Here is a 25,503-nt window from a genome sequence, read left to right on the forward strand (position 1 = left end):
GTCTTTCTCACAAGCCCTCGTCTGGGTCTTGTCTAGGTCATATATTACTACTCAGTATGAAAACTGCAGAGTCTTGCTGGATTGACTATAAAATACCCGCAGGTTGCTCCAGGTTTTTGATTTGTTGCACAGTACTAGATGAAAATCCTTTCAGCTAAATATGAATGAAGACTCAGGGTTTATATAGCAGCCATCCAAGAAGAGAAGGTCGTCATAACTCTACCCTCTGAAAAGAAAATGAGGGCTAAAGGGGTGTAATTAAGAATTTCTTCTGCAGGTAGTAGGACAGCATTTAGTAAGCTCTGCATGTGAACAGTTTAGGGTAGTGATGGCAACCACTGACACTTATGCCACATTTGCTGCTGACAGGTATTTGGGCTGGTCCCAGCAGTAATGAGCCCCAGTGCTTTTTAAAAATAAATTTGTCACCAGCTGACAAAAGAAGTTGCACTATTACTGCTTTTGGAGAAAGGGAATGGCTTACAAATCTCTATCCTTGCAAACCTCAGAGAGACTTTGTGCTCTTATTTTCAAGGACTTATCATCAGAACAAGTCACAAAGCTTAATTACTATATTGTGAAAAACACCAGGCAACATATGAAGATCCATCACATTTGGTGACACGACAGGTAACTAGGGCAAAGCTACTCTTTCCCAGTCCATTTGGCAGAATGTGTCAGAAGAGGCAGGAGGACTCCTATCCAGCTTCAGTCCAACTGCCCCCATGCAGAGAGAGTGGAGGGTTTCTGGAGGCTCCCGCCCAAGCTGCTCCTCAGGACCCATGGCACCGAGGCCTCTGTGTCAGCACATGGACTCCTTCTACCAGACAGACTTTTTTCCAGTCCTTTACCCCCTACCTTTTCCCAACACTCTTCTTACACATCCAGACAATCTCAGATGCATCACAGAAGAATAAATATTGCAGATTTGGGCTGGATTTATTTTTTATAGCTGCTGCCACCAGCTGTGTTTGCTGTACAATCTGCTGGCCACAACCACTGCCCTGCTGAGCTATCTCTACTCAGCAACTCCCCCGCAGGGCTTCATTTCTCTTAGAACGGGATCATTAGCAACAGGATTTTCATATAAGCTTCACAACAAAAGAGAAATTTCCCCTTTGCCCTTCTTAACAAAAAGAAAATAGCTACAAACTCTGAACCCTTCTAACAATGACTGTCTCATCCTACCGATTACTGCAGGATATGGCAGATATTAAGGTGCATTTCACTTGGTTTGGCTGCAAATATTTTTCTAAACGCATGGGCTGCAGCTCTGCTTCTGCTTCTAAATACCTCAGTTGCCACTAAAGCATTAACACCCTTGTCTGGTCTATTCAGAAGCCCACAGACCCACTAACAGCTCTCAGGGAGCTCTCTCCCATCCCTGCAAGAAGTGCTGTCACCTAGCCTCTTCACTCTTCCAAAGCTTCCAAAAAATAGCTTGCCCAGCAAGTAGAAAATTGTCAGCTTTTCATGTTTATAAAGCACCTGGGTGCTATAATTGTCCAGAAGACATTACCCACACACATAAAATTCATTTCATTCATGGATCTAGCTGAAAAATAGACAGAAAGTTAGATATCTTTTTTCTTTTCAGATTTAATTTCTAGGGGAGCAAAAGACAAGAGGATGTTTATTATTGCATTATTATTCCCACATCAAAGAAAACTAAGGCATGGTATAACTCCATGCAAGGACATAAAGCCTCTACACACTCCTTCCATACCATATTTTTTATCATCACAGTGGCTACATACAGATATAGGAAGTATAAGTACCACTCAGACATGATAATCTTCTAGAAAAAAATCAAGTGATTGGACTGGCCTGGAAACTAATATAACTTCTTAGTGCATTTTCAAGTTTCTATTTCAAATTACCAGTTGCTCATGGCCAAATGTAAATTCATTAAGTATGACAAATTAACAGAGTTCATTGATAACAGCCTTAGGAGATCAGTGAACAAAATCATCACAATCACATATGAAGCTGCTGGTGAGATCTTCATGCCAAATAGCTCTGAATGTTTTCAACACTAATTTGTCACCTATGTAGGCTACATAACAGTGACGGTATCTTCCTGGCTACCATATTTAAACATCATCAGAAGTCTAGGTGACAACTAAGATAAGCCCTTGCCAACAGCAAATCTTTTCAGAGATAATTTAGACAGTTCTTACTACAAGTTAAAAACTATGCTTCATTTTTAGGAGGATTCTATGTCTATAAGAAAAATTATGTCAGGTAGCATATGATCATGCTGGTGACAGAAAACTCTTGACTCCATGATTTCCCTTCAACTCTCATGCATTAACATAAAAATGTCAGAAAATGCAAAACATATGTGGTCTTTAAGGGTTATCTCGCTCTTCTGGCATTACAAACTCATGTATTGGACCTCCTTTGTGTCAAAATCCCTCTAGAACTTTGTCAGAAAAATTTGTCAAAAAATTTCTGAGATACAGCTTTCATTCCCTGCATTTTCACTCCATAGGAAGTATGCTCGCATCAAATTTCAGCACAAAATATCAAGTAATATCTATTCCTTTAACCATCCTATGCCCTTTTTAGGTTTCTCACACGGAGAGTGTGGTCTTTTCTCTAAAAGGATATAACAACTATATCCTTCTCATCTGTCCCTGTTACCTATCCTGTCCAATTTCCTTCTCAGCAAGGAGGTCATTTAAGGAGGACGTCTCAGGAGTGGAGGTTATTTTACATTTCAGACACTAAGTATTTCGATTCACTGCTTGAGAATCAGATTGGTCTCTAGGTGATTCTTCTGCTAGGTCAGGGAGTTTGGTTTGGAGCTCTTGACCTCAAAGGTGCACATTTTCAGATAAATGTAAATGCTTTTGGTATTATCTGTGTAGACATCTGCACTTGTGACTGTTTGTGATTGCGGCCCACCTGTATTTCACAAGACTAGGAATTGTTTTAGCATTCAAAAGGATCCATATAAGGAGCATTAGCAATCAATAAACAGACTTTTTCAAACTTTCCCTCATGGTAAATGAAAAGTGTGTAGAACTCTAAAAGGCATTGGAGCAAAGCTTAATCCTTGGACACTATGCATATATTAACCTCTACAAAGACTTTGATCAAATCCTTAAATGTCACCAGCCTCTTTTCTGTTTCTGCTGGGTCATATAACATCACACATAGCATAAGAATTGAGCTTTATTGTTTGCAGGCATGCCTGAGGATATTTACAACATCCAGACACAGCCCAGAGCTGCCAGTCTCTGTTCCTTAAAAGACCTAAATAACTCACAGTGGATGAAAAGCAGAACTGCATACTCATAGAATAATTTAGATTAGAAGGAACTTCTGAAGGTCATCTGGTCCACCCCCAACCTCCCCATCATATCTCCATTTGGTTCAAAGCAGGGACGACTTCAAAGGCAGGTCTATCTTCAAGTTAGATCAGGTTGCGCAGGGCCTTGCCTCAGCCAAGTTTTGAGTATCTCCAAAGACGGAGATACCACAAACTGCCTCAACAGTCTGTTCTGATATTCAGCTACCTTCATTGCGCAAAAAAATTTCCTAACATCTAATTGGATTTTCTCATATCACTGCTTGTGTCCACTTGTGCCACTCTTAGGCTGTGGACCTTCAAGAGTCTGGCTCCATCTTCTCTGTAACCTCCCCTTAGGCAGCTGAAGGCAGCAGTAAGATCCCCTCTTTGCTTTCTCTTCTTTAGTCTGAACAGCACAGCTCTGCTGTCCTCATACTTCATGTGCACCAACCCCCTTGATGACCTTGTAGTTAGAAGTAGTTCGAGGTTTGTACAGGAACTCCCTTCTTCGTTCCCATGCCAATGAAAACAGCTACTAGGATAGAGAACCCATTTGACTGGACATGTGAAAGAGAGCACAAATTCCCGAAGAATCATTGTCCCACAGCAGCATTTCAGTACGTGGCGCAAGCAGCTTTCCCTCCTCATTGACCAAAATCAGCCCTTACCTTAACACTGGATAGCATGGAAATAGCATATTCGTACACAAAAGCAAAAGCAAAAATCAGTCTCTTCAGTTTTACACCAAAGCCAATGCTTTCATAACAGTGTATGTGCTATAAGAGCACTCTATCAGTGGTGCACGTCCTGCCCACGGAGAATACCACCTGGAAATCTCCACAAGCATTTTCTCCACAGATCATGAATGGGAGCTCTGAAGTTTGTTTACTCTGTTCATTTTTCAGAAATGGGGGTGTCTAGCCATGAACCCCTCAGCTGACAGCACAAGCAAGATATGTCCAATTTTGCTCAAGGGACATCAGAACCAGAACGCCTTTCTAATGCACTGTCAGGTCAATTGATGTCTGCGTTCCCAGTGGTTTCTGAACTGCTGAGAGCTCTTAGGAAAATGAAATGGGACAAAACAATTAGTTCCTCCAGTGTGGAACTCAAAACCATCTTTCCCACAATGTGCCTGACCCCTCAGTGGGTCCTGTGGGGCCCCAAAATACACTCTGTCTGCTTCCAAATTTATATTCAGGGGAACAAACTTCCATTCAAATTAATTGTTTCTTGCTTAAAACAAGAGGAACATGAAACCCACTTCACTTACTGCTATTTGTACATCACTACTGCTGTTGCTCTCCTCTGCCAAACAGGCACTGCTGGGAAACTCCAGTAAGTGCATGCACACCCCCACATGCCGAGCAAAATGCATAGAGAGATAATGCACGTCAAAGACCTCCAATTACTGAACAGGTAAGTAACGTTCCTCTTAGCACACCACATGATTCTGTCCTAATTGAGCATCACCTTCCTCCTGGATGCAAAAGCAAACCGTTATGGACAAATGAGTCAAAAAGCCAAAACAAAAATCAGTCAGATAACTCAAGCACACCAACAGCTTTTTAAAGGATTCTGACCGTTAGCTCTCACTTCAATGATATCTCTTTTCATACTGACATGAAAGGTGGCAGAGGAGCTATTTTCTCAGTTTCTTGCTTCTTCACAAAAGGAGACAAACATCAGGCACAAAATATTCAGAAAACTGTTAGCTGTCTTTGTCACCATCACATCTTCATCTGTCTCTAACTTTAGTGTTGGGTTTGGGGGTGGGGAGGGTACATGTCTGAACAGCTAAATACGATTTTTAAGACTTTCAAAGAATAGTCTGTATATGAAAAAGACATGCCTACATATGGATGATTACACTGATTTTTAATGTGTGGGCCCCATATAGATTTTGCTGGCGCAATAAAAAGACTTAGACCCAGGTATTTATGTATGTATGCATTCCATCTTTTCAGTGTTTGGGTTTTATGATACAGTTGCCAGCGAGATTGCGATCAGCATAGGTTTTCTTCCTTTGGTGTTATCAAAAAAGTGCTGTTTCTTAAACCAGTGGTATCCAGTGTAGCTTGATGCATAGTTTTACAAAAAGTTAAAGGACACAATTTGAGGCTGGTTTTCTTTAAAATTAAGCCATTCCTCAGCATAGCTTGTTATCTGAGTCTTCCTTTACACACACACACACAAAAAAAAAGTCTTCACAGTAATGCCTTTCCTTTTAACTAAAAGAGGGCAAATACAAATAGCAAGTCTTAAAAACAAATCACTTCTCTTATGTGACTCTTGGCTGAAACTCCTCCTTTACTGAGGTTGTGTGTTCTCTCTCCCAATTTATGTTCTTTCTTTTCCTCTCAAACAATGAGGTATTGAAGACTTCTGTTATGAAAAGTAAATGTTTATCTTTCTTGTAATTTAGCTCATCAGTACAGTTCAATGGAAACACCAGTGATACAAATTTGAATGACGGTTTTGGGCTATGTGCGTGTGTCTCTTCATTAGGACATGGCCCAGTGTCAATAGCAATCTTCCCACTGCTGTCAGTGAACTTTGGATCAGGTCCTTTAGGGCTAGATGCGAAAAGAATGGATGCATTGAGTGAGCCCAGAGCTGAATCCAAATCTTTGAGTCAGGCACTTAGTGCTACTTGCATCACATCTGGGGACAGTTGTGTGCCTCATTGTGAGATGCAAGACAAAGTCCAGAACTTATACCAGCAGTCTGCAGGCTTGGTCTTGGAAACATAAACCAGTGCTATTTATAGTGTTTTCAGTGGTGTTTCTAAGGAAACAAAGTTACCTAGGGGAAGGTTTAAAAGTTAGCAGTGATTTGTTGGCTGAAAAGGTCTGGGAGCTGCTAGCCTAGAGATAGCCAGTCCCTGCTTAGGGCAGGCTAACATTTTAGATCTTGACTTTCTTGACATGTTTGGCAATTTACTCATCAGTACCAGGAAGCACCTCCACATATAGCCTGGATCATATATCTATGTATGTTCAGCATAGCTATCACTCACCTTGAACCACTGAGCAGAGGTCATCTTCCAAAATGGACATCAAGCATGACGGAGCTCATTATCACAGCATTCACCAGCACATGGAAAGTCTGCGTTTAATTCCTTTCCCTGGCTGGAGAGACTCCCATCGTCCACCTTCCTAGAAAGGGCCTTATCCATCACCTGTTGTCCGTCCTGGCACAAGAATACTCTCCCAGCTGAATTCTGTAGCACACAGGAAAGATATCGAAATGTCTTAGGGCAAACTGTGGGTGTGCAACTGAGCCTGGCTGTGAAGTGCAGTGATAAGAAATCTCACAACCCTGCCAGTACTGGTTAGTGTGTCACTGAAGTGACTTACCCTCATTTCAGTTTACCACTACATTGGTTTTGGTCTCTGTGCCAACAGCTTTGTTTGCACTCGATGTAAGAACTGATGGCTCAGGCACATAGGAAACCCTTAGGAGCAGATTACACGTATTTTACTACCACCCCTTTTAGATGCAATATGCAAAAATATAGTACAGCAAGAGAGACAAATCTGAATGCTGAGTTTCACTGAAGAGTTTCAGAGGCAACATGAATCCTGAAGCAGAGATTGCTCCTCTCTTTGAACTGGAGCCACTTTCCTAGTGAGTCTCACCTCAGAGTATTTGGGCAGCTGTTCTTCTTCTGAAGAAGAACTGAAGGTTTACATTTATATTTTTCTTCCACATCCCTGGGTAAAGAACCTTTCAATCTCACATGGCAAGTCCTCCTTTGACTTTTACTTTTTATCAGTGGAACACTGATTGTTTCATTGTTGTAAAGGATATTAAATCTTGCTTATAAAGTTTCTTATTTGTTTGGGCTTGGATGGAAGCTGAAATATGTTACTAAATTATGAATGCATCATCAGTGTTGTCTATCCTGTTAGAACTAATGATAGGTAGAAAAGATACAGAAGTGTAGAATAAAAATTATATCATCCATTTTTGACAAATTGTAATTTTATGGTATCTGTCATTTTGGAATCCCTTCAGTTTTGAGGTACACTAAGATGAGGTCATTCAGGCTATTATTGATTCTGCCATTATGGCATCACTCATAAGTATTTAAAACATTTAACCCTCCATGAGGGGCTTTGAACTATAAATGGCTTTCTGTAATAAGGACAGCCTGCTGTTTTATAGCGGTGGCACCAGATGCATGGTCTCTTTCATGGCTGCCTCTATTGACACAGTAACTTGTCTGATTCTCATGTTGCTTGAAACAGTAGTTTCACTCAAGGCAATGAAACTACACTCATGTTAGAGGTAGAGCAAGCATCTATTTTGTCTATGTACTTGAAATCTTTTCAGCTAGATTGGACTGTCTTTTCTGGAGTGATGTTAGCTGAGTTTGGAATCACAGTGAGCAAACTAAGAAACTCTTGTCCCAGGTAAACAGGAGGTACAAAATAAGTGTTAATACAAGACACCATGTTCCTTTATTAGAGCCCACAATTAGGCTAATAACACCATACTGAGCTTTTTCAGCAAGTGGCCTTGTTTTTCAGCAGGTCTGAGCAGCCAAACTGTTCCAGTGATTTTGCAAGAAGCTATTCCTCCAAAGAGCCTAACTGTGGATGTAACCGACTAAATCAGCTACCCTCTTAAAACAAACCTGGGCATGATGTTTACAAATCAAACTGTATATAGAAAAGGAAATCTAGAGCCTAATATTAAGTCCAGTGAAGTCAATGGGAAAATTTCTGTTCATTTTGTCAGGTCTTGTGTGAGTCACAAGCAGATCTGGGAGGTGTTCAGAGGATAAAGTCACAGCTTAGCGCTAGTTCCAGTCTAAATGTGAACCCCCAAAGCACAAATAAATACATTCAGCTCACAGATACCATTTTCCCCTATCACTAGCCCTTTCAATTTAAAATATACCAGCAATTACATTTTCATCCATTTTTGCCTTGAATAAGCATGATTTTTGTACCATTTAAAATTTCCAACTCACTGTGGACTCCATGGCTGCCCGGGGATACAGCTCTCCTAAGCGTGCCCATCTGTAATCTGTAGACCGTCTCTTCCAAGTTACTGGAAGAGAAGCAACCACCCAGATGCTGTTCATCAATGTCAGATAAGCTGTCAGAGCCCAGTGCATTTGCCTAGATAAGGTACCATTTGAAATTATGTAGATTGTGTGAGGTATCTGCATGGGGCTAGCACATGTGACACAGGATATGTGTCACAGCAGTGCTTCAGCATGATAGCAGGCACACACCCTTTGGAAAAGACAGCTGAAAGCCAGGTAGGGCTTTCCTGAGCATCTCCAACATCAGTGGCAGCCTACATTTGGGCAACTGGACCATGTCCGTCAAGTTAGACAAAGGAGTTTCCACAGGTAAATGGCAACCTGGCTTATAAGGGTACATTGATAGCACCAAATAGAAAGAGAGCTGGTATATGATCCTGGCATCTTGAGGCTATACAATGTAAACAGTGCCTTGTTCACACTGGGAAGGATTAGTTTCCACAGAAGCAAACTGCCTGCATCCACAGACCACACCACTTGGATCTCCTGTAAGTCTCACACTGTGTTGCTGTAGTCTTAGAAAATACTCTGTGTGTGTGTTTCCAGTTCAAACAACCTGAAATAATGTGAGAGCTGTGCTGCAGCCCATCAGTGTGGTAGCATGAAACTGAACATATGTGCCATACATGCTTGAACATGACATGCAGGTATATGGTTATGCAAGAGAAGGCAAAGCCTGCCAGGATGGCATTAGAGAGCTGCACAGGGCAGAAGGTGTCACAAACATACAGTCTCATGTGCATTGCCTGCTGGGAGCAGTCCCTGGAATGAACTCTTCCCAAGCCATGCCAGGACATTGTGATGGAGGAAGCACTTGGAGTGGTCCAAGGCAGCACCAGGAAACAAGTTAACAATTTAGCACCGTGAACCATTTGAGGTCCCATGCTTGTGCCTTCTCCCACTTTTATTTAGCATGTAGATCTACCGTCAGTGTCTAGTGGTTAGTATTATTCATGCTAGGGTTAAAAATGCATACTTTTACAAATATACTAACATTTATAACTTTTCAAATATAGGAGAAATATAGAGTGTGCTTGAAAATTTGATATTATTTTGTGCCGGAAGGACTGTGTCCGGCTTGGGCAAAAGGACTTGGATGAGCAATTCCGCTCAGTCTTCCTGGAACTTTACATGCCAGCTCCCTTAGCACACCATACAAAACACCACATTCTATAGGATTCCTGCCTAAGACATGTGAGATCGGTATATTCGTTGATGTAACCTACATCCCACAGAGAGTAGATGGTCTGTGGATAATGTGCATGCCCCCAAAAACGAGTCAATGAGAATTAAGCACTTAATCCTGGCTAATATCTCCTTCTGGCTACAATAAAGCTAATCCAAACCAGTATTGCGATGCACTACTACTTTAAGTTTCAGTGGCATTACTGTTACGGGGAGCGAGAGGGCTCTGGGGAAGCAAATGATCAGGACATTGATTTAATATCAGTCCTGATTTAAGTTTCTTGCAACAAAGTGGGTTATGCACTCTCAGCCTCTGTGTGTTGTTATTTGGATTCTGGATAAACAAAACAATGGTTCATTAGAAAGACATTAACACTTTTATTTTGACTTCTCAGGGCAGGAGGAGGGGAAATATGCCTTACATTTGCTGTTATTTTTAAAATTTTAAACATTGAAAATCATAGGCAATTTCTATATGAAATATTTCCATATTAGGTCAAAATACGTGTCATGAATATTGCTGCTGGTGGAGGAGCCATGCATGCTTTCATATGGCTTTGCTGTTCATAAACAAGTTTTCTTTTTACAACTGGCCACATGGATCATTTTGCGACTACTGTACCGCAAGCTCCCATCAGCAAACCTGAGTATTTGTGGCTTTCACAGTATCGTTACTTTTGCACACAAAGCGTCTCATCCACAAATGTCTGCAGGACTTCAGTCTGCATTGTGAGTATTTTGCACATGCTGTGAGGAAATATCTCCTGGATTTTCTAGGACGCTTTAGTCCCCAAATATAGATTATGTTTTCAGTAGTACTTTTTGTTTGCTGAGCTAATCACCTAGAAATCTTCTGTCTGCTGAGAGAAAGTAGGTTAGCTTGCTGTCCCTAAGGATGACAACCAGAGCTACCTGCTTCTGGTACCGTATTGGAAAAATTCTGTTTGTGATGAAAATAAGGTTGGTCAGAGCTGTAATGCAGGCTACCCCTCGCCGTGTTCGAGGAAGACCAACTCTTGGTGTTTGGAGTCAAATTAATGTAAGGAGTCATCTCGGCATGCAGTGAACTTAGTCTGCATAAAAATATTTTGTTATTCATTGTATAGGAGTACATGTATCCATTGTACATTCGTCAAAAGGAAATTTTAGTGCTATTCCTAGAATTATCAGGCATTTCTTTCTTTCTACAATTCAATTTATTTTTAGTTTGCCTATTGGGCTTGTTTCTGTGCATTGTTTGCCCCCTCACCATTATCATAATAGCTTCTTTCTGGTAAGGATAATCTGTGTTATCCTTAGGGGGTTTTGTTCAGGTTGGGGTTTTTTGGGGGGAGGGTGCTTTCTACCTACCGAACTCCTTTTGAACTTCAGAGGAAAAGAAGATCCTAGCCTGATACCTTCCTGTTGTCTGATTTTGAAAGAAAAATGAAATCAGCTGTCCCTTGAATCTGAATCCAGCCAAGGCAGCATCACTGAATATAACTTGTCAAGTCTTTAAAAAAAATTAAATTGTTGAGATTTCATTTGGCTTTGTTTTGCAATGAAAGTATTCCAAAGTAGTAACTGTGAAAACCATCGTGTTTTAGAAAACCAGTTAATGGAAATATGACCAAGATTACATTGCTCTGAAATTCTTGTTCCACTGATTTTTTAGGAATACACAATGGTCTTCCAATGAACTGATATGAGAAGAGACACTTAAAGAATTTATTTTGTGCACAACAGTTTGTGTTGCTCCTGGAACAGTTTAAAAGTAGGATTTTCAGCTCTGTGTCTTCAATCCAAATTCAAGGGCACTTTGATTTAAACTGTAACCAGTGCCCCAGTGTATAGTCACAGGGTTATTTCTGTTCTTTGGGGAGAAAATCAGGCTGCCAAAGCACATGTCCTTCATGGCAGAATATCTATCTAGAGAGGGGAAAGCAGATGTATGTATATAGCTAAAAATCCCAAATATAGCCTCTAATAGGTGTGATAATTATTTTCAGGAAAAAGTGATAAGATGCAATTTAAATCCGGAGGGCACATTGTTCCAATGAATGTGTAGTGTATTTATTAGGGTACTCATAGGATTTATAGCTGCTCCAAAGAAGTACATCTGCTTTATGACTACAGGCAGCATTAGTTTCTAGGGAAAGTTTCTTGAAACTTTTTTTAATATGTTTTAACCTCTTCCATGCTGACTTGATATATCTAAAAGTGAATTGCTCCACTTAGCCCTCACTGGCAAAGACTAGATGACAGCTTCCAGCTGCTCTGGATGCTCAGGCTAGGGTAACTCCTCTGGCTTGAGTGCCAGCTCCAGACTGTCAGGACTCAATTACATATCACCCAAAACCTGTGCAATTCCTGGTTTCTGAGAAAGGAAATCCAGTATAAAGACTTGCATGGGAATCATAGGCCTCCAGTAGTACCTTATTTAGATGACATGGCATTGCAGGGCATACCATGGCATGCAGCAGCAGTTAAGTGGAGGGGGGTATATGTCTATGTGCCTATGTAGAATGACCTGCTGGTCCTGAGAAATGGATATGCTAAAAGAATAGCCCAACAAAAGCCCATGTCTACACCGAACACTTGGCTTAGCTCTATATGTACTCAGGGCTTTGACCCAACAAATCTCCTGGCAGGCTCATAGCTTGGAGGTGCCAAGGAAGAGTCTTTTAAACCACCTCCCATCCCTGTGTGACTGCATGAGCACTGCTCCCCTGTCCACTGCCTGGCAGGTATTGAGCCAACCTGTTTACCATCTCATGGGGACAGGGGGAGCACACGTAGGCAGCTGGGTATGAGGAGAAAGCAGCATCCACCGGCTGAAGGGTAGTGGTGGAAGCTGTTCCTGTTCCCCATCTCTCGTGCCCAGCCACGGTGCGGGGAACCATCCTCCAGACTCACAGAGTGTGGGAGGCTCCCCTGCAAGCGTTTACAGACCAAAGCTGGAGCTACCATAACCCTGGGAGATGGTTAGCAAGCTGGACCACAACCTCAGCATACCCCAACCATGGAGGACAGACAGAGCCAACTCTGACACAGCTGAAGAGGGAGATTCTGTTCTGCACAAAGGAAGAAGGAAAGGGGAGAGAAATAAAATAGAAAAAAAAAAAAAAAAAGAACCCAATGAAATGAGAAGGAATTAATTTTTCATTGTATTTCATGGCAGTTATTACTGCTGTGACCAAAAAAGCTGACCCTCATCACCCCTCCCTATAGCTGCTGAATTCGTATGACGAATGCTGCATGGCCACTCCTCCTCCTCTGCGCCCATTTGTGTCTGAAGGTGTGAACTAGAGAGAATATAACTATTTGCTTGATATTTAGGGCAGCGAAGTCAACAACTGTTAGTTCTGCTGGCAAATGACCAGCAGGTCAGGCTTTTACTCAGAAATATCACAAGATGACTTTGCCAGTCAGTGCTGACTAAGGGAGAGGAGGAATGCCAAATGAATGAGCAATCATCACAGTGTTTTGCTTAGGATGGAAATCTCAATTAGGATTCTAAACTTTGCCTGCTTTTTGTTCTTCCTTGTGGCAATCTTTTTACACAACAGCAAGATGTTAACAGTGCAGAATAAAAGGCGTGCTCATAATTTTCCTTTTTTTTCCCTTGAACACCATATTTGCTTCTTGTTCTTTCTTGCATTTGTATGTAGGAATTAAATAAATAAAAAATGGTGCTGGGTTGTTTCTTTCCACAGGGCTTTTAATTTTTTTCAAGCCACCCCTCTCTGAGCATTTGTACATTTGAGAGCAACAGTACATTTGCTCCCTTTCCTCCACAAACACCAAGTCCTCCCTAGGAACCTGCTGTTCTTGTATGCAAAGATTTAAGAGCAGTAGATAGCAGTAGAACAGTCTGCCTGAAACCGATTCTCATCTTTTTTCTCTTTTTCCTAAGTGTTATCTCACTCATTATAAAATACTTCTGTTCTTCTACTTCTTTGGTTTTTACCTTTTTTTTACTCCAAAACTCCCTGCGTCTACTGTTATTGGCTGTGATGGACAGATGAAGTATGATAGCCTGAGACACATTTGACAGAATATGACTTTGGCCTGCATAAATTACTGTCAGGGAATTTTCAGGGAAGTACTGAAGTAAATTTGCGCTGACTAAACAACGAGTTATAAATTATAGCATAATCACTGCTGCTGGACAATTTGATGGGTACGCAATTAACTGAGTTTACACTTAGGTGAGTCCTCATAATTCTTCCTTATAGTTTAACTTCTCAAACTGCTATGAGACCTTTGGAGGAAAAGATTTTAGAAGGGTCATTTTCCAACTACCTTGCCAAAAATCATATTTCTTTCCTGTCAACATTGTGTCTTTCCTTTCACAGGTAATTCAGAGATGGCAGTTTTTGCTCTTTCCTCACACACCCACGTCAACTCCTCTAGGGGGTAGCTAGGACCCTTCTACACTGTGCCAGTACCTTCCTAGGTCTTTTCTACTCCATGCCACCAAATCCCAGGCTTTTCAAACCACATTCTTGAAATACTCCAATTAAGAGGGTAAGAAATGAAAGAGTTTGTGAAGCTCAGGATCCTTATGGGATGCTCCTGAAAAAATACTGCAGGCAGTGGCCTATATTTTATGCATTCAGTATCAGTGGTAGCTTTGACTCAGTGAAGATAATCTCTTCTGACTGGTGAAGAGCACTGGTTTTATAGCTAAAATAGAAAATGGGAATGTTTCTATTATTGTCTTTATTTCTATAATTATCTTTATCTCATTTGTGACACTACAGTTTGTGAGGCTGTATTTTTTCCATTTTGAGTTTTTTCTACCCTGTGAAGTCTTGATTTAGCTTCTATAGACATTTCTAGATTTTTCACCCCATGAATTTTGAAACTGCTTTTCTTAAAATCTGTGGTCTTCTCTATTATAGTAAAAGAAATCCAATTTTCCAGACTTTGTAACTATTACTAAATCCCCAAAACACGAATTTTACAGCTTCTAGGTTTTGGAGGCAAATAAACTGCAGCACTTGTTACTTTTATAATGTCACTATTTTCATGATAGACTCATGACCATGGGAACACAGCTTGTGATCAACTGCCTGACGTGGCCTTGCATGAATCCTTGCTGATATGCAGCAGCAGGATAAGGTAGGGAAGGCACTTTGAAAACGGACAAATAAATAACCAGTGTGCAGCTGCCTCAATCCTGAGGGTGCTGGCACAGAGGCTGGGCTGCTTTTAAGCTGCGTATGCGCAAGGAGCAAGCATCAATCTTCTGTCCAGATCCTCGCTTCTGTCAAGAGGGGTAGCCGGCAGGATGCTGCCGGCCAGCTATATAGGCAACACTGCAGCAGGCAACGCTCAGTAATACCTGTTAGCGCTCACAGGCAGCTGTGAGGAGCAGTCAGGAGATTGCCCAGGCTTTGAGGGAAGAATGAGGCAAGACAGTTTTACTGTTCTTTGTGAAGTGGCTCCCTACCTATCCATTGCAGCTTGATTGCTTCAGAACCTGTAGCTTTCCTTTCACCACCCACCCTGCCCTCAGAGTCCGCAGCATAAGTTGCAGAGCATCTTCTTCCCACAACCCATTTGGGCCCCACATACCCCAGTGACAGCATCCTTGTCACTGCAGAGCCGTGTGGCCTTCCCTCTCCCTATAGCCGCTGCGATGCAGGGGCCTATTGCACTAGCACTAATGGGAAGGGGAAGGGGTGAGCACAGCAAGATGGTGGGTACCTGTTGCCATTTGTGCCTATCACAAAAGGCAGGCTTGATGTCACTGATGCCACGGCCCAGCACATGCGGGGCAGCAGCCAGAGCTGCCTCCCCTTTCACAGACCATCAGGATAAGTAGCCACAGCTTCACCTCCTTCAGCTCTTCCCAGCTCTGTCTTCCATCCAGCCCCAGGTTGGTGCTTGCCTTTTGTTCCTGGGAGACAAAATCAGCTTTACATATGCAGCTGCCTGACTCAGGCCTCTTCACTTGGCAGCATCTAGAAAGTGGTGTGTCCCCCTCAGCAATGTGGTGACACAGAGTGCCCAGATGCCAGCAGCACACTTGCAGTGGCAGGGAGATGGATGGCAACCTACAAAGCCTGCCCAAGAGCCACAATAAGTACTAGAGCAGTAACACCGAGTCTAGTTGCATGCTGTGTTTACCTGCTTGATTTCAATATAGCCTGAACTGTGCTATATTGTCATATCCTTGGAGGAGTGGGGACACATATTACCTAAAGCAATAACCAAGGAAAGAAAATAGACTTCTTATTATAAAGAAGGTGCTAGAGATGTAGGAGTAATGCTTTGCTTATCCAGCGACTCCTTGTTTGATTTCAAGTAATTTACTTTGCATATGATTATTTTTCCTACACCTATATATATATACATAAAAAAATAAGAGTATTCCTTTCTGCTCTCCCTTTTTCTATTTGGAATTAAAACTCTTTGGGACAGACATCTTTTCATTCAGATTCACACAGTATGCCTCAAGTGCTTGCTACTGTGCCCATTCTTATCCATACAAAATTTCTCCATCGGTGTTTGCTTTTTCAACTGTCCAGATCAGATTCCACAAATGGTCTTACAGAGTGTATGGAATTTATGGCAGAGGTGAGCAGCACACTTTGAATGCATACTGCTCACCGAGTCACGAGGCTCAGTCACCAGAGTCCAGCTGTATGGAAGTGCTAGCACTTTTAGCTTCAAAGGGAACCAAAAACTAGAAAGGGTCCATTTCCTGATTCAGGATTAGATTGAACACCAATCTTGCAAGAATATCCTAATTTATTACTTTCCACCCAGCCATGGCAGAAAACAGGAAATCGATTAGTCTTATTAGATTTTTGCTGCTTTAGGATAAAATCTTATGAGAACACCTCATTGCTTTGCTGTACTTCAAACGGGACTTCAATTTTCTCCCTCTTTTAGAGTGATCCTTAAGCACTAGTGGTAACTAGACCCATACCCAACCTCCACATCTCCTGCCACTGTCTACGTGAGTCCCTGGCAGCCCTGAGGAAGCTGTGTTCTGCTAAGATTCAGTAATTGGAGTACTTAAGCCTATCATGAAAGTACAAGAGAGTGCAGCTCCACATCAACAGAGGGTAACCCACCCTCTCCTCAGCAGGAAGGCAATGAAAGTCATTTAGGTTGGATATTAGGAAAAAGTTCTTCACTGAAAGGGTTGTCAGGCACTGGAACAGGCTGCCCAGGGAAGTGGTTGAGTCACCATCCCTGGAGGTATTTAAAAGACAAGTAGATGTGGTGCTTAGGGACAGGGTTTAGTGGTGGATTTAGCAGTGTTAGGTTAACGGTTGGACTCAATGATCTTAAAGGTCTTTTCCGATCTAAACTATTCTGTGATTCTATGACTCTATATTGACATGGTATATTTACAGTACAAGGCTCTCTCTGACTCTGATTGTTTTCCTGGTAAGCACTTTTCCTGTCGAGCCTACTTGCCTTGCCTGAAATATCCTTTGATAAACCTTTCTGTCTCTGAAAATATTATTGTTTTAATTCTAAATCTTTTGTGATTTTTATTTTGGACTTAGATGTTTTAACAAATTATATTTGCATGTGATATAACACCAATTTGTTGAATTGTCTCTCATCTCTGAAACAACTCTGAAAATGAAATTGTGCATCTTCCTCGGAGAGTCTGGAAAGAAAATTTGGCAAAAAATTAATAAACTCCACATCACCACAATCTGCACGTGCAATGCCACAAAGCCTCTACACCAACTTTGAATTCTTTCCCGACTGTATGCATTCACCACTTGCAAAAAATGCAAATTTGTATATTTGGATTAGAATAATCCAGAACGCAAATATCCAGACCATTGAAATCAAGCTCTAGTTTCAGTCGAGCTGAATGACTGGCAACCAGAAGCACTGGGGGAGGGAAACCTACCAACCATTAACTCTGGATGAAATGCAAACGTAATATCGGAGGAAGCAGGAGCCTGCATGCTGTGGCTGCAAATTTGGGGTGTTCCGGTAAAACATTACGGGTTATGATGCAATCCTAATGCCTACGTCGAATCCCTTACCCCTCGCAACCGCCCTCCCTTGGGCTGAGCGTTCCCCCCGAGGATGGGAGGGCTGCCCAGCCCTCCCCGCTGCCCCCCCCGCCAGCGCCCCCACCCCGCAGCGCCCCTTCCCACCTCCACCGCCCCACTTTTCCCTCCCCTTCCCTTTTTAAGGCGCAGAGGGAGGCCGGCACCTACTGACGAGCCTGCAAAACTGCAGCCTGGGAGGCGACAGGGACAAACCCCTCCCCGCCCCCGCCGCCCCGAGGGGCTCCCCCCGCCCCGAGGGGCTCGGGGGGCGCAGGGGTTTGCACCCCCGGCTGCACGGGGCGGGCTCGGGGGCTGCGGAAAGTCACTCGGCAAAATGTTACAGGGGTGCCCTGCAGGCACGGTGGGGATTTGTGTGCTTTCCTCTCGTAGGAGCACGCATGGAAAACGAGGGAACAGATTTCCAATAATCTTAAAATTAGGGTTTAATGGGACAAAAAAGGTGCCATAGTCTGATAAACTGATTAATTAATCATTCTGCAGCATAAAAACACCGGTCATGGAAGAGCAGGTGCTTTTACACCTAAACTCCTTCAAAAAAAGAGGTAGCTGGGCACTGAAAAATGGGCAATGCCAAAATACCCCTGAAGTCCATAGGGAAACCAATACAGTGGTTTTGATATTGTATGGAAGATATCTCAAATATTTTATGACGCTGTACAAGTAATTTCAAAATCTTAAGGTGGATCCTTCATCAAAACTCTCATACTCTGGCTTTACGTAGTTCTTTGCTTTCTGTATTTTGGCCACCAGAGCACAGCCTTTTCTCCATGGCTCTATCGACTCTGTGCAAACAGCTGGATGTGCCACTCGTGGTTGAGGGAGAGGAAGGTCAGCAGGCCAGAACTTGCTGCCAGGGTAGCCGTCATCTTATTGCTGAATCTTGAGTTATTTCAAGGCATTGAGTGTCCACTGAGAGCTTCTTCAGTTTGGAAGGCAATGGAGCTATGTCAAGAAGTAACCACTAGAAGAAATGAAGCTAAATGTAAGGCTACTTCAAGTATGAAGTACGATTACCCTTCTTGCTCTGCTATGAAAGAACATATCCCAGCTCGTGCTGCCCTTAGAAATCATATGCTTCTCTCAGCTGTTGGGAGGCTTGAACTACTTGTCTGATACAACACATGCAGTTCCGCATAAACCCTTGAGTGTTAAGAGAAGAAAAAGCCACTTCGCTCCTGGTACCAAATGAACATTTCCAGGACAAATTAAAGTCTGTATAAGCTTGAAATACTCTATCAGTAATTGTTTACATTAGCTATTAACATTTTTGTTTGCAGAGATGAAGGACTGTTCACAAAGAATCAGTGGTTAACAGCTAAGCCGTGCCACAGAAAAGCCTCTGGCACTTTATCTTTAAGATTCCAGCATATTTCTCGTGCTACTTTTATACTTATCTGCAATAAAAAGCTGATTCTTCCAAGTGCTTTGGATTTGCTTGTATCAGATTTATAGACCAGCTTTGTAGCACTGCTCCCAGGTATTACAGGAAAGGGAAAAGCTGTTTCACGTTTCTACAGATTTCCATTTCAGGGCGCTGATGTTTCCAGTAGCTTCCACTTTCCAAAAGCAATGTTTTTATTTACCAAGGAGCCAAGCGCAGTGAACTTGGCCTGACATACCCACTTAAGGAGGCGGACTGGTTGTGTAAATCAAGCTAAGAGCAAGGACCAAGGTAAATGGCCACCTTTATGGAGAGAAGTTGTTTATCCCAGGTTGCTCCACCGTTTGAAAGACTCCTCCTCCCCAGCCAAAATGAATGTTGAATGTGGGAAGAGTTTGGTGTCAGGGCCTACCACCTGTAAGGAATAATGTCAGTGTTTTCATAAAAAAAGAGTCTCCATTAAATGACATAAGGCAGCACTAAACTCTCTGCAGATCTGTGGAGACTGCTGGAGGTAGGATCTCCAGGTGAAGGTTAAGACACAAAAATATGGCAGTCCCACAAGACACATGCTCGCTTTGCTTGTGTTTTTGTTGAGCACGGGGCCGTCAGCTCCAAGCTGTGACAGTCCAGCTCTTACCCAGGCAATGGCACCTGCCCCTGGAGCCGGCTAACAGGCAATGTTGTGGCACAAGCATTGCCAGGCCACAGGTGGCAAGGAGAATTCTGAAAGCGGCTGTCAGCGTTCATGCAGACCTGTAAATGACTTTCCTTAAAAAATGTGCAGTAGGCAACCCAGATTGCTTTAACATGTATGTTTTAAATCAAAGCCAAATGAAACAAAATGCAACTAGGTCATCCAAAACAGTACACCGTGCGCTCACATATAACTCACAACCTACGGGAGACTTGCCCAGGTCACTGCAGACATCTCAAATGGCACTAGAAACTTAAGTGAGTCAATGCCAGGTTGCTGTGGACTATACTGCGAGCATAGACACGTAAGCGTAGGAGTATTAGTATGGCAGCTGAATCCACCCTAACTCTCTAAAGTTATATATATGTTAGACTGAGAATCTGGTAGTGCTAATAGTCATTCTTCACTGTTATTAAAGGCCTTAACTTTTTTCTTGTCAAAGATGTGGATAGCCCTTAGAGACAATGAAAGCAAAAAATCCTTTCATTTCACTTTAAAATACTCTAGCGAGAAATGTCTTGCTTTGGAAAGTCGCCTAGCTCATTTGTTTTATTTCACAAATTACCCAAGCTCCCATTTGTGCTTTGTAACTGGGATTCAGTGTTAGTTCTTGATTAGAAGAGCTGTCATCTGCTTTTCTGTGCAGAAACATGAATCATGAACAGGCAGTTATCGGTAAAGCTCCGGACCATTTAAAGTTGCAAAGTCAAATTTAAAAAAAAAAAAAAAGGCAGAAAAACAAAAAGCATTTGTTACACAAGAAGGTGCGTGTGAAATTCTCAGAACCTATCTATGCTGAGAAAGTATCAATAACTGTAAAATTTCACAGCCCCCTTTTTAGAACCGCAGCCTTAACGTTTTGTAGGGGAAATAAAGCTTTGGTTAACCTTGGCACTGGCAGACCTCATTAAAATAACAGCCTGTCACTTTCGAGTTTAAAATAACAGGGTTGTCACTTTTATATTCAGCGGAACAATCTACAGTCTCATTCTCTGGGAAACACTGCGGGTGTGCATTGGGGGGGGGGGGGTGGCTGGCAGCAGCGCAAAGGCTGAGCAACACTGCCATCTCGAGGAACACCCAGATCCAGGGTGCTCCCCGGCATCTGGGGGACACGATGCTCAAACCCCGCTGAATCCGTGCCTTACACACTCCATTTTTTAAAAGGCTGAAAAATAATCTGTGGTCAAGTGCACAGTGGTTCGGCAGCTGCTTGGCATTTGAATTCTTTTGCTAGAAAGTGTGGAAATGTATAATGTATAAAAAAATAATCTCCATATAGAACAAATAAAGTTCTGCTTCACTTGTTCTGAATCAAAGCATGTCACCCTCGCTGAGGTACCTAAAATGCATTGAAATGTTGGGCACCTAATGAGCTGTTCTAAACAAAAATATGCACCTAAGCTCTCTGTATCTCATCAGTGGAGAAATGAAGGTGCCTTAAAAAAAATTCTGAGGGAGAGATCCTCTTCAGCTAAATTCAAACACCTGGGTGAGACAGAGGAAGCCCAGTCCGGTTGCTTACACGTAAGTGCCTAGTGCCTCTGAGACATCTGTGTGAGGATGGCAGATGTAACAAAGGACATACAGGAGACACGTCTTTCTCAAGGGGCAGCCCCTAAAACTGAGGGGACCAAGTTAACTGCTTTTCCTTAAGCCCAGTTTACAAGGAAAACTCTGTGTCAGTTTAAATACCCAGCTGTCCTATAGTAACCTGCTTGTGACATACGATTCTTGCACTGACTGTGACACCCACACGTAACAGAGACATAAACATAACAACCAGTAAGAAACAGTATACAATATGCACTTGCTGACCTAGTCCTTTTAAAAAAAATTGTTGGCCATTAGTCTTAGAATGCTTTCAGATTAAATCCCTAATGAACGTAAATACTGATCGATGTATGAAAGTCCAGCGCAGTTTCTGCTGGCATGGTATAACACAAATCAGATTGGGGTGATCTGTTTGTTCTTCCTACCCGGCCATGCCCATGACGAAGGGCATGCTCTTCACAATCCCACACGCGGCTCAGGTGGCAAGCACTGTATCCATAAATCTGTTATCAAGCTGCCCGTCATTATACAAGGTCTACATCATTTTTAATAAAGACTGCAAGGGTGCTGGGTGCGTGGCTGGGTATGTTAGACATGTCTAGGGAAAAGCAAGCAGCAGGCGGTAGAAAAATGTCTGGTTTTTCATCTGGAAATAATGGAGCATCAAGAAGTGGCATTAGCTAAATGTTGCTTGTGAATTAAAGGGCAAAGGAGTATGTGACTGAAGAAACTACACAGACATGAATGTGTCTTATGATGGCTACTTTCATGTCTTTTCTCTAAGACAACACCCTGGGCCTCTTTCTACTTGCTGTCCGTAGCTGTTCTGTTAGTGTGACACACCGGTAGGATACACTTTACATACCCAGCCCGAAGTCCCTGAAATCACAATGCTTCGTCACAAGCATCCCCTTGAAACGTCTTCCAAGTGGCTACGCTGCCACATACCAACGCACGGTACATCATCCAGAGTGGCACCCTGGTACACCGGACAAGCAACATCCAGTGAGCAACCGGGAACTTTTGTACATTTTTCCTGGGCCTAATGGCTTAACTCTCAATGGGGCTTTTCACTGAGATGTTTCTGAGCATCCCCAGGGAGAAGGTATCGACAGAAAGGCAAGCTGAATATTCTGCTCGCATTTCAAAAGGAAAATCTTTCCAAATTGCTGAATAAAAAAAGAAACAAACAAAAAAGCAATGGAAAACATGAGGAAGAAGAAAAGCAGGTTAATGAGAGCCATTTCTTCTTAACACAAGCAAGACTCCCTATTACATTATTTCACTTATTGCGTTGGACCTGGGTCAGTTTTGGATGCATTCCACCATCTTTGAACACTCTTTTAGCATCTTCTGATATTCCCCTATCTGCACAAGTAGCTGTTATATTGGTGGGAAAGATAAATCTGGAAGGACTATGAGGTGGACTTGCCAGGGGACAACTTGGCAGGGGAAGAGGAGGAAAGAAAGGGAATTCACTTCTTAAAAATTATTTTAGGGCCCCCCATGTTTAAAATTTGCTTTTTGGCCCCCATTGCTTCTGGGCACACATTACCCCACTGCCAAAGAAACATGTTTCCATTGGTAATTAAACCAAAGTGGATTCCATGGGCAATTGGCTGCCCACCTCACAAAAAAAAAAGTCTTCTTGCATCTTTCATGCCTTATTAAACGTAGTCATCTCACTTTTAGTTCTGCGTGGTACTTTCAGTGCTTTTTTGAATTCTCTTGGTGAGTCTTTTGATTTATCCAGATGTCCTGAATTAAAACAGGGAATGCTAATGTCTGATTCCTGCTAAAATAAAGGGCTTGTTTTTTAGCTCACCTCATTACTTTGGAGTGTAAGGTGAGTACAGACGACAGAAATGTCGGTCAGCTTTATTTACCTGCTTATAACAGAGACCACGCTGGTAGCATTGGAACGGAGCTCATGGGTACTGTTTCAAGTTCTGCTGAGGAGTTGCATGATGTACGCGACTGCCTCAGTTACACAAGAAGTCAGTGGCAGAAATAAGAAATGAACTGTATTTCTCAAGGTGGGGCATGTAACTATACAATTTTAAGAACTCTGGATAAGAACTTATTTTTGGAAATGATACAAATATTTAACTTTTCTCACCTACACAGTAACGCCTTTCTTCTCTTAGCAATTGTAGATGAAGGCCAGGCTATTTTAATATCCATTTCTATATAACCCCCATAAATTAAAAATTTAACTCTTTGCATGGCTCTTGCTATATCATTTTCCTTATGAAAGTATTGGAATTCAAAACAAATTTAGTACCTTCAAAGTAGTCAAAAAAAAGTAGTTCAGTACAGTATCAGGGCTACGTCAGGAAGGTAGCTAGGGATGGTCAGGTTAACTACAGCCAAAAAGATCTGGCGGCCTTAATCCGAATAAATCTCTGCTAGAGAAAGTGGAAAGAAAATACGTAAAATATCAAAATTGCATACATCTCATGTTTCAATATTTCCACAGAAGTCTAACCGAGCTTGAAAATTAATCTTTAATTCAAAGACTGGAAATACCAAGGAATCATTTACAGGGCCACAGGTCACTAGGGGGATACAGTAGTCTGACTTCGTAAATCACAAGCAAGCAATGTTAACTGAATCCTTAGTGGCTTTTATCTCGGACAGAGTACAGGGACTGTACATCTGTTACGTATTTTTTAAATGCTGGCAGTGATCAAAACTATGTACAGAGGAACATGTGTAACCATGGGGACTAATAAGAGACTTTCTGTGGTTATGCCTGAGGAGATCCCAGAACTGAAGCCAGTGAAACCCACAGACAAAAGTTTTACGTGTCATGGCAGGCCTTACATCACCTAATTCTATTCTGCATTTAAGTTACATTAAAAGTGCTCCAAAGTCATTGCCTGCCTGAATGTTCATCATGCAGAAGAGAACATGGCCACCGGGCTACTTACTGAAAGAGGAGGTGAATCAATCGGTATTCGTAATTCCCCTTTCAAGGCCATCAGAAACCACGCTGCACTTCCGGAAAACGAGTTTCACAGTGAGGTTCAAGGAACTGTTTCGGTGGATGTGTAAACTCCACTGCCAAAAGCTGAGAGGGATAACAGAGGTACGGTCACACAGCAGGAGAGAGCAAGACTTCACAGGCTGAGTCCACCAGTTGTTTAAAGCTCGATGATGGAATAATGCAATGGGGGGGGAATGGAGGATACCTATGAAGGGAAATATCTGAGAGAGAGAAAAAGGTTAAAACACAACTAAATTTGAGGTATCTAGAGAGGCCTTCAAATGGCAACCTGTCCCCAGGCTGTATTCATTTTTGCCCTTGCTGCTTTTTGTGAGTCATGTAAATGTCTGCCTCCCCACCCCAGGTTCTAAAATGGGAATGACACCTCAGGGGGATGTCTGAGATGTAATTAGCTGTCATTTACCAACAGTCCTAGGCAAAGTAAGACCACCTTACTTTACCAGGTGCACTTCTGAAATTCAAAGAAAAAAAAACTTTATTGTTAGGAAATTTAATGATTTCCTATCTGTAAGCAGTACACATATAGAGTATGTAAACATCATTTAATATCTTCAGAAGTGACTGGGGAATGGGAGTCCTCATTTTGATTTTCAGGGAGTATCCGGAGAGCCTGCGCAGCATGTGAGCTGTGAGAACCTCTCTCCATTCTTTTGCTGACTTCTATGACAATACAAGGTTTGTACTCCAAATTACAGCTCTTACAAGGGGTGTCGACTCACTTGTGGTTCGAAGTGGAAGTCTGCAGTCCTCGAGCACCAGCTGTAATTTGATTATGATAGAAATCTGAGTTTTGAATAGCTTAAAATATCTTTCAGATAGCAATGAAGTTACTGCTCTGAAAACTCATTACTCATCACTGATATCAATGAGATTGCTTGTGTAAATAGTTATCCAGGCACAAGGAATAAATGAGAAAATCTGTCCCTTTGACTCTTGTGTTCCCCAAGCTTATATGAATGGACCCTCCTCCACCCTGCCCCTACATTTTCTATAGGATTTCTCTCTCTGATTTGCTGCACGGTGGCCTAACAGTTTACACACCTCTCCATAAACACCGGGCAGTTTAACTGAGTTGCTTGTGCTGGTTAGCCATACCAGTACAGACCCTGGGGTTTTTACCCTTAGCGTGGGCGGAAAGAGAGGAGGAGAGGCTGCTGTCTGCCCAACCAAAGGCATCATAAGAGGGCAGGTGTCCTTAGACTATCCCCACCGCTGCTGAAGTCTTGCCCATGGTCTGTGAACTGGAATTTAATGTTTGGCTTGACAGAGCTCCCCTATTG

General features: G+C 42.3%; 1 protein-coding gene across 1 annotated transcript in view; it reads left to right on the forward strand.

Annotated features, from left to right (window-relative positions):
- GPC6 (glypican 6) overlaps nucleotides 1-25,503 on the forward strand; it is a 777,195-nt gene that overhangs the window by 738,740 nt on the left and 12,952 nt on the right. The gene's annotated exons all lie outside the window — the stretch shown is intronic.

This window comes from Phalacrocorax aristotelis, chromosome 1 (assembly GCF_949628215.1).
Source record: "Phalacrocorax aristotelis chromosome 1, bGulAri2.1, whole genome shotgun sequence".
NCBI lineage: Eukaryota > Metazoa > Chordata > Aves > Suliformes > Phalacrocoracidae > Phalacrocorax > Phalacrocorax aristotelis.